The sequence below is a fragment of the Panthera onca genome, chromosome A2 (genome assembly GCF_046562875.1).
Source record: "Panthera onca isolate mPanOnc1 chromosome A2, mPanOnc1 haplotype 2, whole genome shotgun sequence".
NCBI lineage: Eukaryota > Metazoa > Chordata > Mammalia > Carnivora > Felidae > Panthera > Panthera onca.
The window spans coordinates 101,799,492-101,814,199 of record NC_138340.1 but is presented as its reverse complement, the minus strand read 5'-3'; the positions used below and the strand labels follow the sequence as shown (position 1 = coordinate 101,814,199).

General features: G+C 40.3%; 1 long non-coding RNA gene across 1 annotated transcript in view; it reads right to left on the bottom strand.

The window, feature by feature from the left end:
• The window catches only part of LOC132679885 (uncharacterized), an 89,846-nt gene extending 77,042 nt beyond the window's left edge, over positions 1 to 12,804 (bottom strand). Inside the window, exon 1 of the long non-coding RNA XR_009610382.3 lies at positions 12,352 to 12,804. This is a non-coding gene — a long non-coding RNA (uncharacterized LOC132679885). The remainder of the gene's footprint in view (positions 1 to 12,351) is intronic.
• Between the last annotated feature and the right edge of the window lie 1,904 nt (positions 12,805 to 14,708).

Genomic DNA, 14,708 nt, shown 5'->3' with positions numbered 1-14,708 from the left:
CAATAAAACACAGAAGAAAATAAAGGCTAAACATGAGATCTCTTGAAAGCAAGTAGAAATACAACATTCACACAGCAGTATGAGTGAGTAGTCATGGTGTGCCAAAAAAATAACACATTTTGCGTTCATGCAGATATAGCACACAATTAGAATTTGTTCCACATGACATTTTTTGAGTATGAACAATTGTTTGAAAATTTGGGTGAATGTATCTGGCTGAAATTATAATGTTAAAACAACACTCCACTCCCCAGAGCATATTCATTTAGTATGCCAGGGGTTGAAAAAGTCATTATGCTGAATAAAATGGAGTTATTCAAAAAAAGTGGAATAAATTTTCATGAGCCTATTGTAATGAAGAGTTGTTAGCTGAACCGTTATTAGGTAGGGTAAGTCTGAACTACAAGCAAAGAGAAACTATTGCTACATGCAAGAACATGGATGAATATCACAAATATATTGTTGAGGCAAAGCCAAGCAAAAAAGTATGTATACTGTATACTTCTATTTACATAAAATTCAAAAATGTGCAAATCTACCCTACGGTGTCAGAAATCAGATTAGCAGATAACTTTGCGGAAGAGAAAAGATCTAACTGGGAAGGGCATGTGGATGGCTTTTGGGGTATGGGTAATGTTCTGTTTCTTGATCCAAGTAATGGTAACCAGGGTATATTTTTGTGATCGTTCAGTTGCATTACTTGTGTTTGGGGCACTTTTCTGTTTAGATGTCATAGTTTGCTAAAAATATTTATTTAAAACAATTTTTTAAATATCATTGAAAAAGTAGGGGCACCTGGGTGGCTCAGTTGGTTAAGTATCCGACTTCGACTCAGGTCATAATCTCACAGTTTGTGGGTTCGAGCCCCGCATGGGGCTCTGTGCTGACAGCTCAGAGCCTGGAACCTATTTCAGATTCTGTGTCTCCCTCTCTCTCTGCCCTTCCCCCACTTGTACTCAGTCTCTCTCTCTCTCAAAAATAAAATAAAACATTACAAAAAAATTTTAATATCATTGAAAAAGCAACAAAAAATATCAAGTACCTAAGGAATAAAACTAACTAGAGATATGCAAATCTCTATGGAAGAAACTATGAAACTTTGCTGAACAAAATGAAAAACCTAAAGAAACAGAGATTATCTACTATGTTCATAGCTTAGAAGGATCAATGTTGTATAGATTTAATTTTCAAAATGATCTATAGGCTCAACACAACCTCAATCAAAATACCAACAGTTTCTGTGTATGTGTGTGTGTGCCTGTGTCTGTGTCTGGGTCTGTGTGTGTGTGTTCTGACAGGCTGATTCTAAGATTTAAATGGAAAAGCTAAAGTCTACGAATAATCTATATTCTAGACATTCCAAAAAGGAAAGAACAAGGTGTGGTAAGATTTGTTCTGCTGGATATCAACACTTGACATAAAGCTAAGGTAATGAAGGGATCGTTACATTGACGGAAGAATACCCAAATCAACATAGAACAGAGAGAATAGAAACAGACCCTCATATATAAATAAACACTTTATGACAAAAGTACCACTTCAGAGCAGTGAGAATGGGACCATGTTTTCCATAAATAGTGTTTGGACAATTCAACATATGGAAAAAAATAAAATTGGACCCCATCTCACACCACACAAAAATTGATTTCAAATCTGTTACAGACCTAAGTGTAAAAGGCAAAATAATAATGCTTTTAGAAAATAATATAGCAGAATATCCTTATGATTGTGGATAGAAAATTATTATACAAAGGACAGAAATAACAAAAGAATTTAAAGAAAAAGAAAAAAGAGAACCAAAAATCTTAGTAAATCCTACTGTATTCAATTATGAACTCTGTTCATCTAAAGAGGCCTTAAGTGCACCTTTTGGGATGAGCACTGGGTGTAGTATGGAAACCAATTTGACAGTAAATTTCATATATTAAATAAATAAATAAATAAATAAATAAATAAATAAATAAATAAAAATAAAAAAATAAAATAAATAAAGATGCCTTAAGTAAGTGAAAGGCAAGCCATGGGATGAGGGAAAACACTAATTGTAGCAACTATAATCAACAAATATAAGATTCATATTATATAAAAAAAAAACTTTTATCAATCAATAAGAAAAAGACAACCTGCTTAAAAATGCACAAAAGCCTTAAAAGAGCACTGTACAAAAAGAGAAAATCCAAATGAATAAAACTAAATATTGGAAAACACCCCTACCTCATTATGTAACCTTGGAAATGTAAATTGAATCTACAACATGATATGACTAACTTGACAATGGAATGGCTAAATTTTTTTTTAATTTAATGTCAAGTGTTTATAAGGATGCTGATGAATGAAAACTGCCAAACATTGCTGATGACAGTATCAATTAGTACAACTGGAAAATAACAGCACTGTTAATAAAGTTGATAATACAAATATCCTATGACCTAGAGATAAACCCCTAGATACATACACAACAAAAATGTGCACTCTGGGCTCAAATACACATACAAGAATGTTCTATAACATCATTATTCATAATAACTCCAAAATCTTTTAAAGTGCCCATCAACAGCACAAAAGATTGTGGAATATTATACAGCAATGAAAATTAATGAACCATGGTACACATCATCATAGTTGAATCTCAGAAACATACTGTTGAAAGAAAACATACACATAAGAGTACTTACTTCACGATTTCATTTATATAAAGCTCAAAAGTGGGTTAAAAGAAGTAAATAAGCCTTCATAGTATTTGGTAATGCATTCTTCATAGATAACACTATAAAGTAAAATTAAGCAAGGAGATGCTAACTACAAAGATCATGGTAAGGATCTCCTCTGGAGCAGGAAAAGGGCTTTGATAAGAAAGAGGTATGTTGTACATATTTCTTGATCTGGGTAGTTTTCACGTGAATATTGTTTTATAATAATTCATTAAGCTACATGCTTATGCTTTACCTATGGTTTACTTGATATATTTCACTATTTTTTTAAAAGTTATAAAGAGCAAAAAGAAAAACAGAGAAAAAACCTCACCATCCTATACCATCCCATTTATTTCCCTTTCTTCTCTAGTAACACTTGACATTGTTTTTGTTTTTTATAATACCATGTTTCTAAACACATACAAAAAACTTGAGGATGTTCATGTGCATTGTCTTAAGCCTTACCTAGCATGAAACAACTTGAGGGCAGGGGCCATATCTTTATCTTCCCTAGTATCTTCCAGAACCTCTGCACTATGGTCAGCTCAGACCAGGCACTCAGTACTCAAACATGAAAAGATTTAGAGACTTGATTCACTGGCTGACCAGAATAAATCTCTTCCCAGGGAAAGTTGAAACTCTCCTTTGCCTGCTTCATGCTTCCCATATCAAAAATTTGTAACATACACAGAAGCTGATAAGCTTATTAATCATAACCAAAAAAAAAAAAAATTGAGGCTCTCAAAGGAAAAAGAAATTGAGAAAAAGAATGGAAGAAGGTGAATTTCCCCTTATTGTATTCTGTCATTTCCTTCTGACTTTCTAGATGATTTCAGAAAACCTAGGCATTAGCCCTAATTCCTTTCTGAGTCTGAGAGTAGGAAATATATGTAGTTCCATAGTTTTGCATGGCTTTAGTATTCCTTGAGATAAGAGGCATCATTGTCTATGAAGTATTTGTGACATTCTAATAAAAAGTGTTGTATGAAGTACCTGGGTTAAGCAGCCAACTCTTGATTTCGGCTCAGGTCATGATATCACAGTTTTGGAGACGGAGCCGCATGTTGGAGCTGCACTGACAGTGCAGAGCCTGCTTGGCGTTTTCTCTCTCTCTCTCTCTCTCTCTCTGCCCCTCCCCTGCTCTCCCTCTCTCTCAAAATAAAGAAACATTTAAAAAAAAAGTGTTGTGAGCTTCTAAGAATTAATTCAGCAAAGTTAGATTATATTAAAATAAGATAGTGAGATTTGGGATAAAGAACTGGATGGTCCCTGGTCCAGACCCCAGATCTATCACTTCAAAACTGTCTGACATTAGTCAATTATCCTCTATGAGCCTCAGTTTCCTCACATTTTAAAATGGAGATGATATATTAACTCTCCATCTAGGTTGCTATGAATAGCAGTTAAGATCACACATATAAAGAATAGCAGTAAATTTACACATATAAAAGGACTTGGTAGATAGAAGGCTCTAAACAAAGGTTCTTTTCTTTCCACCCTCTGCATTTGTTGGAGATTGTGATGGGGTTAACCCCCAGTTTGTAAACTTCATTCTTTCTTCGAAACACAGGCTGGTAGACTTGATAAATCAACTAATGGCACAGATGGAAAAAAAGAAGCATTTTGAATTCAGCCAAAAAGAAATTTAAGAAAGCACAAAGTAAGGGCACTGAAATTTCTTTATAGAAAGAAACCCTGAGAACACAAAACACAGAAAAGTAGAGAACTTACTTTACATGAATAACATACGATATTAATGCATTTGGTCAATGGTCAATTGTTTACAAAGCAATTGTTTACAGACAATTATTTGTAAAGACTTATTTAATTTTTTTTGTAATGTTTTTACTTCTTTTTGAGACAGAGCATGAGCATGAGCAGGGAGGGGCAGAGAGAGAGGGAGACATAGAACCCAAGGCTCCAGGCTCTGAGCTGTCAGCACAGAGCCTGATGCGGGGCTCGAACTCATGAAGTGTGAGATCATGACCTAAGCTGAAGTCGGACGCTTAACTGACTGAGCCACCCAGGCACCCCTGTAAAGACTTATTTAAAAATCCCACCCTTGTAATACATCACAATTGTTTCCATATCCCTGAGTGCAGTGATACTGTGAATTTCTATTTTTATTTTAGCTATCAGTTAATTAACTATTCAGTCTCAGGAAGGTGTTTGAATCAATTAAATTCCTATAACCATATTAATTTATGTAAATCCACCAATCTCATTATTTCGATTCTAAGTCCACATCTTTTTTGCATTTCAGCAGTTAGAAAAACTAACAAAAATTATTAGATTCACTTGGTCACCTTTAAAGATTCTATGTTAATCAAGAAAGTCAACATTAGGAATTTTTCTTATTTCTTCCATGATGTTTCTTCCAGATTTGTTAGGGAAACAAATGAAAAAGTAAACCTACCTCATTCCCCAGTGACCTGCTCTATAACATTTTCCCCTAATGAGATTTGAGATCATCTCTGGTTCCATCTTGCTTACTGGGTAATATTTGCTCTGGCCAGTGCCCCAGATATCTGGACTCCAAATATCACGTTTGTGCTTAGTCTGGTCACCTAGAAGGCTTTCCTTTCTCCCCCACGGAACTTCACAGTACAGCTCCCCTACACTGTCCCCTCCAAAGAAACTCCCCACTGCACCAAGTCCTCAATGACAGCCATCTTTGGAACTCCATCCTACCACATGCATAACCATCTATCATCTTGATCTGCTCACTATCATGGGTTTGTCCTATGTCCCTAACTACATCGTAAGTTCTTCCAAAACAAGCCTGTCTTCCCAACAACTTCTAACATAGTTCTTGGCACCTAATAGGCTTGTTGAGAGGGGAGGACAATAGAGGATAAAGAATGTCTGAATTAAATAGGCTGATCCAAAACTACCAGATGCTAAACGCATCTTAAATCACCATGTGGCCCATCCATAAAAAATCACAACAGGTGGAGGGAGTGGAGGGTGCAAACACAAACGCACACAGAGAAGCCCCTATAATCTCCTTTGCAGAAGAAGTTATGTTTTGCTTTGTTTTGTTTGACAAACTATATATTGTTGATCTTTTCATCTTTCCTAGTATGAGAGATGAAAAAGGATATTGTTGTTTACTGTGTTGCCAGAAAGCTAACAAGGCTGCCTTATCCACTGGCTTCCAGTGGGTTCCAATGCCGAGCAGTGAGGTCAGGGTAGTTATTCCTCCACCTCCCTCCCTGAGGGGTCCCCCCAGGCTAGATGCATCTTCCCACCAAAGGCCTTGGCAGCCCTGTTCACATAGCCTCACCATGTCTATGTCCTGATAACTCAGTCCCCTCACCTCACCCCTGGTTCTCGATGGCATTGCACTCAGCGCTTTTCCCACACCCTGCTCATACATCCGCAAAACTCTCTTCAAATTACCCAATTTGAATGGACTGTTTCCTGTAAGGACCAGAGGTGACTTGAGAATCATGATGTTCAAAGAAAAAGAATAAATACAATGATTTCTAGGCAGAGAGACAGCAACAACACAGGCCCTAAAGCAGGAGATGCAGCATTCAAGGAACAGCATGTAGTCCAGGAGGGCTGGAGAAGAGGAAAGATTAAGAAGAGATGAACCTAAAGAGAAAGCAAAGGCCAGATAATTCAGGGATTTGATAGCATTATAAAGACTTGACCATTTACTTTGGGTGACCATTGGAGAGTTTAGAGGACATAAATTATCTAAGTTTTCTTTTTAGCAGGATGATTCTGGAAGCTGTATTAACAATAAACTGTGAAGGGCCACGTTAAAACAGAGTGATCAATCTGGAGGCTACTGCATTATTCTGCCCTTGATATAATCTTAGTGGGTTGGCCTGAGCAGGTGGAAGTGGCAAAAGTGCTTGGATTCTGAATATATTTTACAAATAAAACCGTCGGAATTTGCTGACAGAAGTGAAATCTCCTTTCCTGCATTATGTTTCTTCCTAGAACTTATCACTTTCTAACACAAGACAAATTTAACTCTCAGTGTTTTAACTGAGCCTCTAGCAGAAAGGAGAGCTCCATAAAGGTGGGGAAATTTGTTGTCTGTTTTGTTCACTGCTCTACCCCCAATGCCTAATACACAGTAGGCACTCAAATAAATGTTAACTGAATTGATTCATCTGAAGAATTTTAATAATTCAATCTAGATATTTTACTCTTGTCATGTACCGCTCCTTTTGTGGACATTAATTACAGGTTTGATGTTACTATTCCACTATACATAACTTGCTACAGTGAATCCACTTTAAATTGATCTACGTTGTTTAGAAAGTGCCACCTAGATTACTTCTATAGTTTAGTACTCCTATTCTCATAACTGATATGTAAACACACAGCTGTTAATGTGCCAGACATGGAATTAAGTCATTGCTGACTTCTAATGCACTTGATTTAATTGGCATGAATGTCATGGAGGCATATTTGCAAGGGCAGATGGTATAACAACTACTCTTGTATTGAGGTAATGTGCCTGCTCTTTATTTTGAGGGTATGATCTATTGATAAAGCTGCTTTAATGCAGCCATTCTGATGGCAAGATAATATGATGACACCAATCTGAGGAAATGGGTTTGAAGCAGGAACATTGTAACACTACCTAAAAACAAACCATCAGATTTCTACCTTTCATTTTCCACCAAGTGATGAGTTTCATTCCACCTGGGGGGCTCAGTCGTTTACGTGGCTGACTCTTGATTTTGGTTCAAGTGATGATCTCGCAGTTCGTGGGATTGAGCCCCATGTCGGGGTCTGAGCTGACAGCATGGAGCCTACCTGGCATTCTCTCTCTCTGCCCCTCCCCTGCCCACACTCTTTCTCTAAATAAATAAATACATACATGAATAAATAAATAAATAAATTTTAAAAAACACAGTGTAGCTATAGAAATAAGAAACTAAAACCAAAGCAAAACTCTAAAAGATTATGATTATTTATAGGCATTGAATTTTTTCCAAAAATACAGAGTTCACTGTAGAAAGCCCCTCAAGTACATACATGATGCTAATATTGCTATCTCAGTGCCACACTGTAGAATTTGAGGTGGAGGACTCATGATTATCTCATTTATTCTAATTAATCTCACCACTATTATGTCCAAAGACCCATCCAGTCAGAATGAATGTCTCCCTCCTCCATATTCCTCTATAATTTTGTATGCAATGCTGCAGTGGGCTATCACTATTCCCCATTCTTACCAAACTGATAAAATGTGACATGAATCAGAAGTTACATTCCTCAAAGTGTGTTAGGCTCTAAGTCTTGAGAGAACACCCCAGTCTTATTTCCTTTCTTCTTTATCTTCTTCAACTATCCCAAGGAACTTAAATCGCATCTATCAGGGAAGACCAGAGATACTATTTTTACATAATGGTTTAATAAAAGTGGTATCAACTGAAAAAAATTACACTACAGACCTATTTAATTAACTCAGGGCATTGAAGATACAAAAAAAAAAATCCCTTAAACATGCAACTATGAGAGGTCAAAGCAATTCCTTGTACTATAATCATGTAAGTTTAGAATTTGCTTAATCCCAGCTAAGCGCTTATAGTTAATTTAAGAAGATTAGTTTATTCCATAGATTTCGTGCATTAGCCAAGAATAATGAAATGGCAATAATTCTACCATATGGAGAAGTGCATTTATGAGACTGTTTGGCAATTCATCTGACAAATATTGGTGAAGCACCTACTAGGTGCCAGGCACTGTTCTATATGCTGGGAAAACAAAGGTAAACCAGACAGACAAAGTGCTTGATATCATGGAGATATCTTAGGAGTTTGGGGGACAGGAAGTAAACAGGTAAATAAACCAATTTACAACATAATTATGGCAACTGTTAAGGAAAAAACAACAGCGATACAGGGATAGAGTACAATTAGGGGTGTGTGAAGGATGAGGTGGTCAGGAAAGGTTTCTTAGAAGAGGCCATGTTTTAACAGAGATCTCAATTGGCAAGGACAGAAGTAAACACAGATCTGGAGGAAAAATATTCCAGGCTACGGTAAAAGCAGGTTTTAAAACCAGAAGGCAGAAGAAAGGTCCATGTGGCTAAAGAGTGAGCAAGGAGAAGTCATAAGCAGCCAGTGTGAAGAGGGAGGCAGGAAACAAGATAATGTAGAGCCTTAGAGATTCATGGTAAAGAGTCTGGATTTTACTTAAGTGTAATGAGAAGCAGTGGGAGTTTTCTTATATCTTAAAACTTCAGATATAGTGCTATGTACTTAGACTACTGTGTTTCACAAATATGCACTCATTTAATCATTTATTTTTTTAAGTTTATTTATTTATTTTGAGACAGAGAGTGCAAACGGGGGAGGGTCAGAGAAAAAGAGAGACAGAACCCCAAGTAGGCTCCACATCATCAGCACAGAGCCTGATGTGGGGCTTGAACTCACGAATGGCAAGATCATGACCTGAGCAGAGATCAAGAGTTGGACACCTAACAGACTGCGCCACCCAGGCGCCCCTCACTTAATCATTTAAACAAGCCGAGGGGTGCCTGGGTGGCGCAGTCAGTTATGTGTCCAACTTTGGCTCAGGTCATGATATCACAGTCTGTGAATTCAAGCCCTGCTTCAGGTTCTGTGCTAACAGCTAAGATCCTGGAGCCTCCTTCGGATTCTGGCTCTCCCTCTCTCTCTGCCCTCCCCCACTCACATCCTGTCTCTCTCTCTCTCTCAAAAATAAATAAACATTTAAAAAAATTTGTAACAAGCCTATAAGATAGATGCTTTACTATCCTTATTTTTTGGATAGTAAACTGAGGAAACTGAGACCCAGAGAGATTTCAGAACATATCATCACACATGCCTGTACATAACATGGCCAGGATAGTAACTAGGACAGACTACAGAACTGATTTATTTATAAAGTTCACTCTGGTTGCAATGTGAAAGAGCAAATGTAGGAGGGCAGGAATAGTCTAGGCCAGAGATGATGGGGGCTGGAGATGTCAGTGCAGCACATGAGAACATGGTGTCTTAGTCCGTCCAGGTTGCCACAACAAAGTAACAGTATGTTTGCTTCTACAAAGTGAAGCCTATAAAAGCTGAGAGATTATCTACAAAAAAAAGGAAACCAGAAATATGTGACCCACAGACTCAGAAAAATTTCGTTAACCCTTCAGAAGATTACAGAACACTTAACCTCAGAAGATTAGAGAAAAATCTGAGGTCTATACTACAAAGAAAAAAATTGGTTTTACCCATATATTCACTCCAACCATTTGAAAAAGGCACATAGTACTCTCACTTCATGGTTACTTATGCATTGCCCTATCGCTGTATTGCTCTCTCTGTAGTATCTACAATAGGCAGGCCCTGAGCTAGCAGTCTGGGGGAAAAAAGCAAATAATATTTTTAAACTATATTAAATATTAAATTATTGAAAATTGAGGTAAATGCGACACCAGCAACAAACAAGGTTCTGACATGGAGAATAGTAGAGGAACCTACTTAAATAGGGAGGTCGGGGGCACCTGGGTGGCTCAGTCTAGGTTAAGCAGCTGCCTCTTGATTTCAGTTCAGGTCATGATCTCACGGTTTGAGCCCCACTTCGGGCTCGTAGGGCTCTGCGCTGACAGCATGAAGCCTGCTTGGGATCCTCTCTCTCCCTCTCTCTGTCCCTCCCCCACTAGCTCATGCATGCTCTCTCTCTCTGTCAAAATAAATAAACTTTAAAAAAGTCAAATAGGGAAGTCAGTGAAGGCCTTTCTGAGAACAAGACATTTGAACTGGGACCCAAAGAAGGACAGAGAAAAGAGTATTCCAGACAGAGGGAAAATATGTGCAAAAGTTCTCATATAGGAGAGATTTTAAACACACCAGTGCAGAGGCACCTGGGTGGCTCAGTCAGTTAAGCGTCCAACTTCAACTCAGGTGATGATCTCATGGTTCACGACTTCAGAGCCTGCAGCCTGCTTCAGATTCTGTGTCTCCCTCTCTCTCTGTCCCTCCCCCACTCATGGTCTGTCTCTCTCTCTCTCAAAAACAAAACATTGAAAAAAAATTTTGTAAATAAAAAAAAAAAATCCACCAGTGCAGATGGGGCTACATGAGGGAGGTTTGAAAGATAAGCAGGGCTTGAAGGTCAAAGACGGGACTTTTTTGTTTGCACAACATGAGGCCCTTAGAAGATTTCAAGCATGCCGATGGCATCATCATATTCACTCAGGCAGTCAGTTTAACAATTATACAACAATTACATAACTATACACAGAACATCTACTGTGTGACAGGCACCTGTGCTGGCACATGCATACCCCAGAACTTGGGAAGCAGTAACAGGCCATCCTCTATGCCACTGCTGTGTGTTCCAGAATTCATCCTCTCCTAGACTATATAGGGGAACACAAATGAGGAAGCAATATTTTAAAAGTACAATGGTTAAGTCTATCAAATTAACTGTGACTTCTAAATTGCTTAAGAATATAACCTAATCTGGTTCATTCCTACAGTATCTGCAGAATTAAAGGCTCACTGACTCAATTTACGAATGAATAAATGATAGTAAAGCCAACTGCAGCTCTAAATAATAGACACTATAAATGATTCTGGCCTAAAATGGCAAGAGTTCCTAAAGTAAATATTTTGCTACAGTCTCTTACAAATAATTCAGATTTCTGTTTGAACCAGCTGTCAGTGTTCCTGGGGGAAACTAAACTGAATACACACCTGCCTATAACTCTACTTCCTGTTTCATAAGCCACAGTGGACAAGGGTATAGAGGAAAGAGACGCTCTCCACATTGTCTCTTGTTGGATCCACTTTCTTGTCCACAAACAATCCTAAAACTACAGACAGTAGTTAAGAAGGAGCTGAAGAGGAGGAATTGGGTAGGGAGGGTCTCACCCTTCCAGACTTAAGACCATTTGGACATGTTGTGAAGACGCACACTTCACGGAAATTTCTTCAAATGTGCTGAGTTTCAAGTTTCTTATCTTAGATCATGGGGGAAAAAACAGCAATAGACAGATTAATAGAGACGATCACTGTAAATGTTAAATGTATGAAAACAAAACAAAATAAAAAACAGACCACTGCGACCGAGACTGGAAAAGGAGGGAATTCAGAATAAACCAGATAGCATGGAGAAGGACAAAGCTGGAGGTGGTGGTCACTCTGCACTAGGGGAATTTCAAGATTCCACACACCATAAACTGTGGCTATTAAATGGTGGGGGTGAGGGGGGTAGGGGATGGGGGGAGGCAGGAATATTGAGCATTGCTCACTCATTCATTCCTGTGTAGAAACTAAGAGCTGTCCGGAAGGAACCAAACCAAAACTTCACTTACTTACACTTTAGGCTCTCCCAGGAATGCATTCTTAAACCAGTCAATCAGGAATTACCGGATCAGCACGGGGGAGGGGGGGGCGGGGGGAGCGATCGTGCCAGAGCCAAAGCCTTTCTGCTTGGTATAAATTCCTGGTTCCCGTGCCCTCCACGTATAAAAATCTTTAAGTTTGTGCAGCTCCTTGGAGCTCCCTTCTATCGGCTAGATTGGAAGCTGTCTGATTTGAACCCATTTTTGCTCAAATAAACTATTAAAATTTGTAACGCGCCTCAGTTTATCTTTTACCAGCTCCAGGTCAGAAGAGGGACCTGAAGGAGACTCCCAACAGCCCCAGGAGCCCCAGGACACAGGTACCTGTTGAGCTCCTTGAAGGTGCAGCGTTCTTGCTGTCTCTGGAGGACAGGGTAAGTCCCTCTAGGACAGCTTCTGTCAGGAGCCTTCAGACTTGGAGGTCAGAGAACCAGCTGGAGCCAGTCTGCATCAAAGTTGGAAACCGGACCGGCTCCGGGTAGGGCCGGGGTCCCACTTGGGAACCGGGTGAGCTCTAGGAACGGCCTGGGTCCCACTTGGAAACCGGACCTGGTTCAGAGACAGCCTGGGTCCCACTTGGAAACCGGACCGGGTCCAGGGACGGCCTGGGTCCCACTTGGAAACCGGACCGGGTCCAGGGACGGCCTGGGTCCCACTTGGAAACCGGACCGGATCCAGGGACGGCCTGGGTCCCACTTGGAAACCGGACCGGCTCCAGAAACGGCCTGGGTCCCACTTGGGAACCGGGTGAGCTCTAGGAACGGCCTGGGTCCCACTTGGAAACCGGACCTGGTTCAGGGACAGTCTGGGTCCCACTTCGGAACCGGACCGGGTCCAGGGACAGTCTGGGTCCCACTTGGAAACTGGACCGGGTCCAGGGACGGCCTGGGTCCCACTTGGAAACCGGACCGGGTTCAGGGACGGCCTGGGTCCCACTTGGAAACCGGACCGGCTCCAGAAACGGCCTGGGTCCCACTTGGAAACCGGACCGGCTCCAGAAACGGCCTGGGTCCCACTTGGAAACCAGGTGAGCTCTAGGAACGGCCTAGGTCCCACTTGGAAACCGGACCTGGTTCAGGGACAGTCTGGGTCCCACTTCGGAACCGGACCGGGTCCAGGGACGGTCTGGGTCCCACTTGGAAACTGGACCGGGCTCAGGGACGGTCTGGGTCCCACCTGGAAACCGGACCAGGTGCATTCACGGACTGGGCCTCTCTTCGAAACCGGATTAGGTCTGAAGTCAGGCTGGATCCAACTTAAACTGAACTGAGTCTAGTATGAGGCCTCAGGTGAACAAAATTTTAAGGCTGAACAAGCAGGATAACCTTACCAACCATTATCTTGAAATTCAGTGGCCAGTGGAGAACCTTAAACCTAGATAAGTCTTGAGGTGCCATAGAGATAAAGGTGTCTCAGCCAGGTACTCACTGTAAAAGTAGAGGAAAAATTATTTTTCCTCCTCTACAGGTTCTGGTGACCAGGACATCCCACTCCCTCCAAAGCCTGCAGCCAGGATCCTTGGAAAACTGGCAGAAGCCAGCAGAAGAGTAAGTATTCTTACCAGTCAGCTCTCCCAGATGTCTATTTGTGGTGCCTGATCGAGAAAGGAAGGTAAAATTTCATGTCCTTCTTTATCTTTATTAATGTTTATTTTTGAGAGAGAGACAGAGCGCCAGCAGGGGAGGGGCAGAGAGAGAGGAGACACAGAATGTGAAGCAGGCTCCAGGCTCTGAGCTGCCACCACAGAGCCCAACGGTGGGGCTCAAACCCAAAAACCAGGAGATCGTGACTTGAGCTGAGGTCTGAAGCTTAACCAATGGAGCCACCCAGGCACCCATCATATCATTCTTTTACAAATTCAGATTGGCAGGGAAAAAAAAATCTTTGCATTGTGACTGGTCAGTTTGCTCTCAAGTGCCCATTGGTTGTTAATCCTTCCTCAGAACAGCTATTACCTTATTTGCCTCATTTTCTGTCATAAGAACTTGGTTTGTCAGCCATCAGGTTGGGGGCCCCCCAAAATATGGCCAAACAGAAATGTTGCCTCCCATTTGCAACTAGATACAGCTGACAAATGTGGGTTGCACTCCACTTGCTTCTAGGGGCCTACTAACTATTGCCAGATCTCAGTGGAACCGAGGGTTTTTTTCCCCCTGGGTTATCTTTGGTAGAGACTCTGGATCTTGAGAGGATATTATCTTTTGTACCCTCTTTGGGAACACCGTTTGCATCCACAGGGTTGTTCAATACTGCCAGGAATCGTTACTGTTTGTCCTGGCTGAAATCTTACGATTCAAATTGATTTTTGCACAAATAAACTCTTAAAATTTTTAATATGCTTCAGTTTGCTTTTTAACAGCCTGCACTAATGGAGACAATTGTATGACAGCCGCATAATCCTCCATGCCCGGGGGCGGGTAAGACACAAGAGCTCTGTTTATAGTACTGCATTTAAAAGATTACCAAATTATCATTCACTGAAAAATATGTTGTTTATTCACCTCCTTAATCATAATTTTAAAAAAACTCATAATATAAAAAATAAATTAGACAAAATCTGAACTAGAAGACCTCCATTTGGCCCTTGGACCATTATCTCAATGAAAAGGCAGCCATTTTAAAAAACCAGCCTTACCAAGCTCTGGGAAAACTTGAAGGCATCTAAAAAAGTCATTAGCATA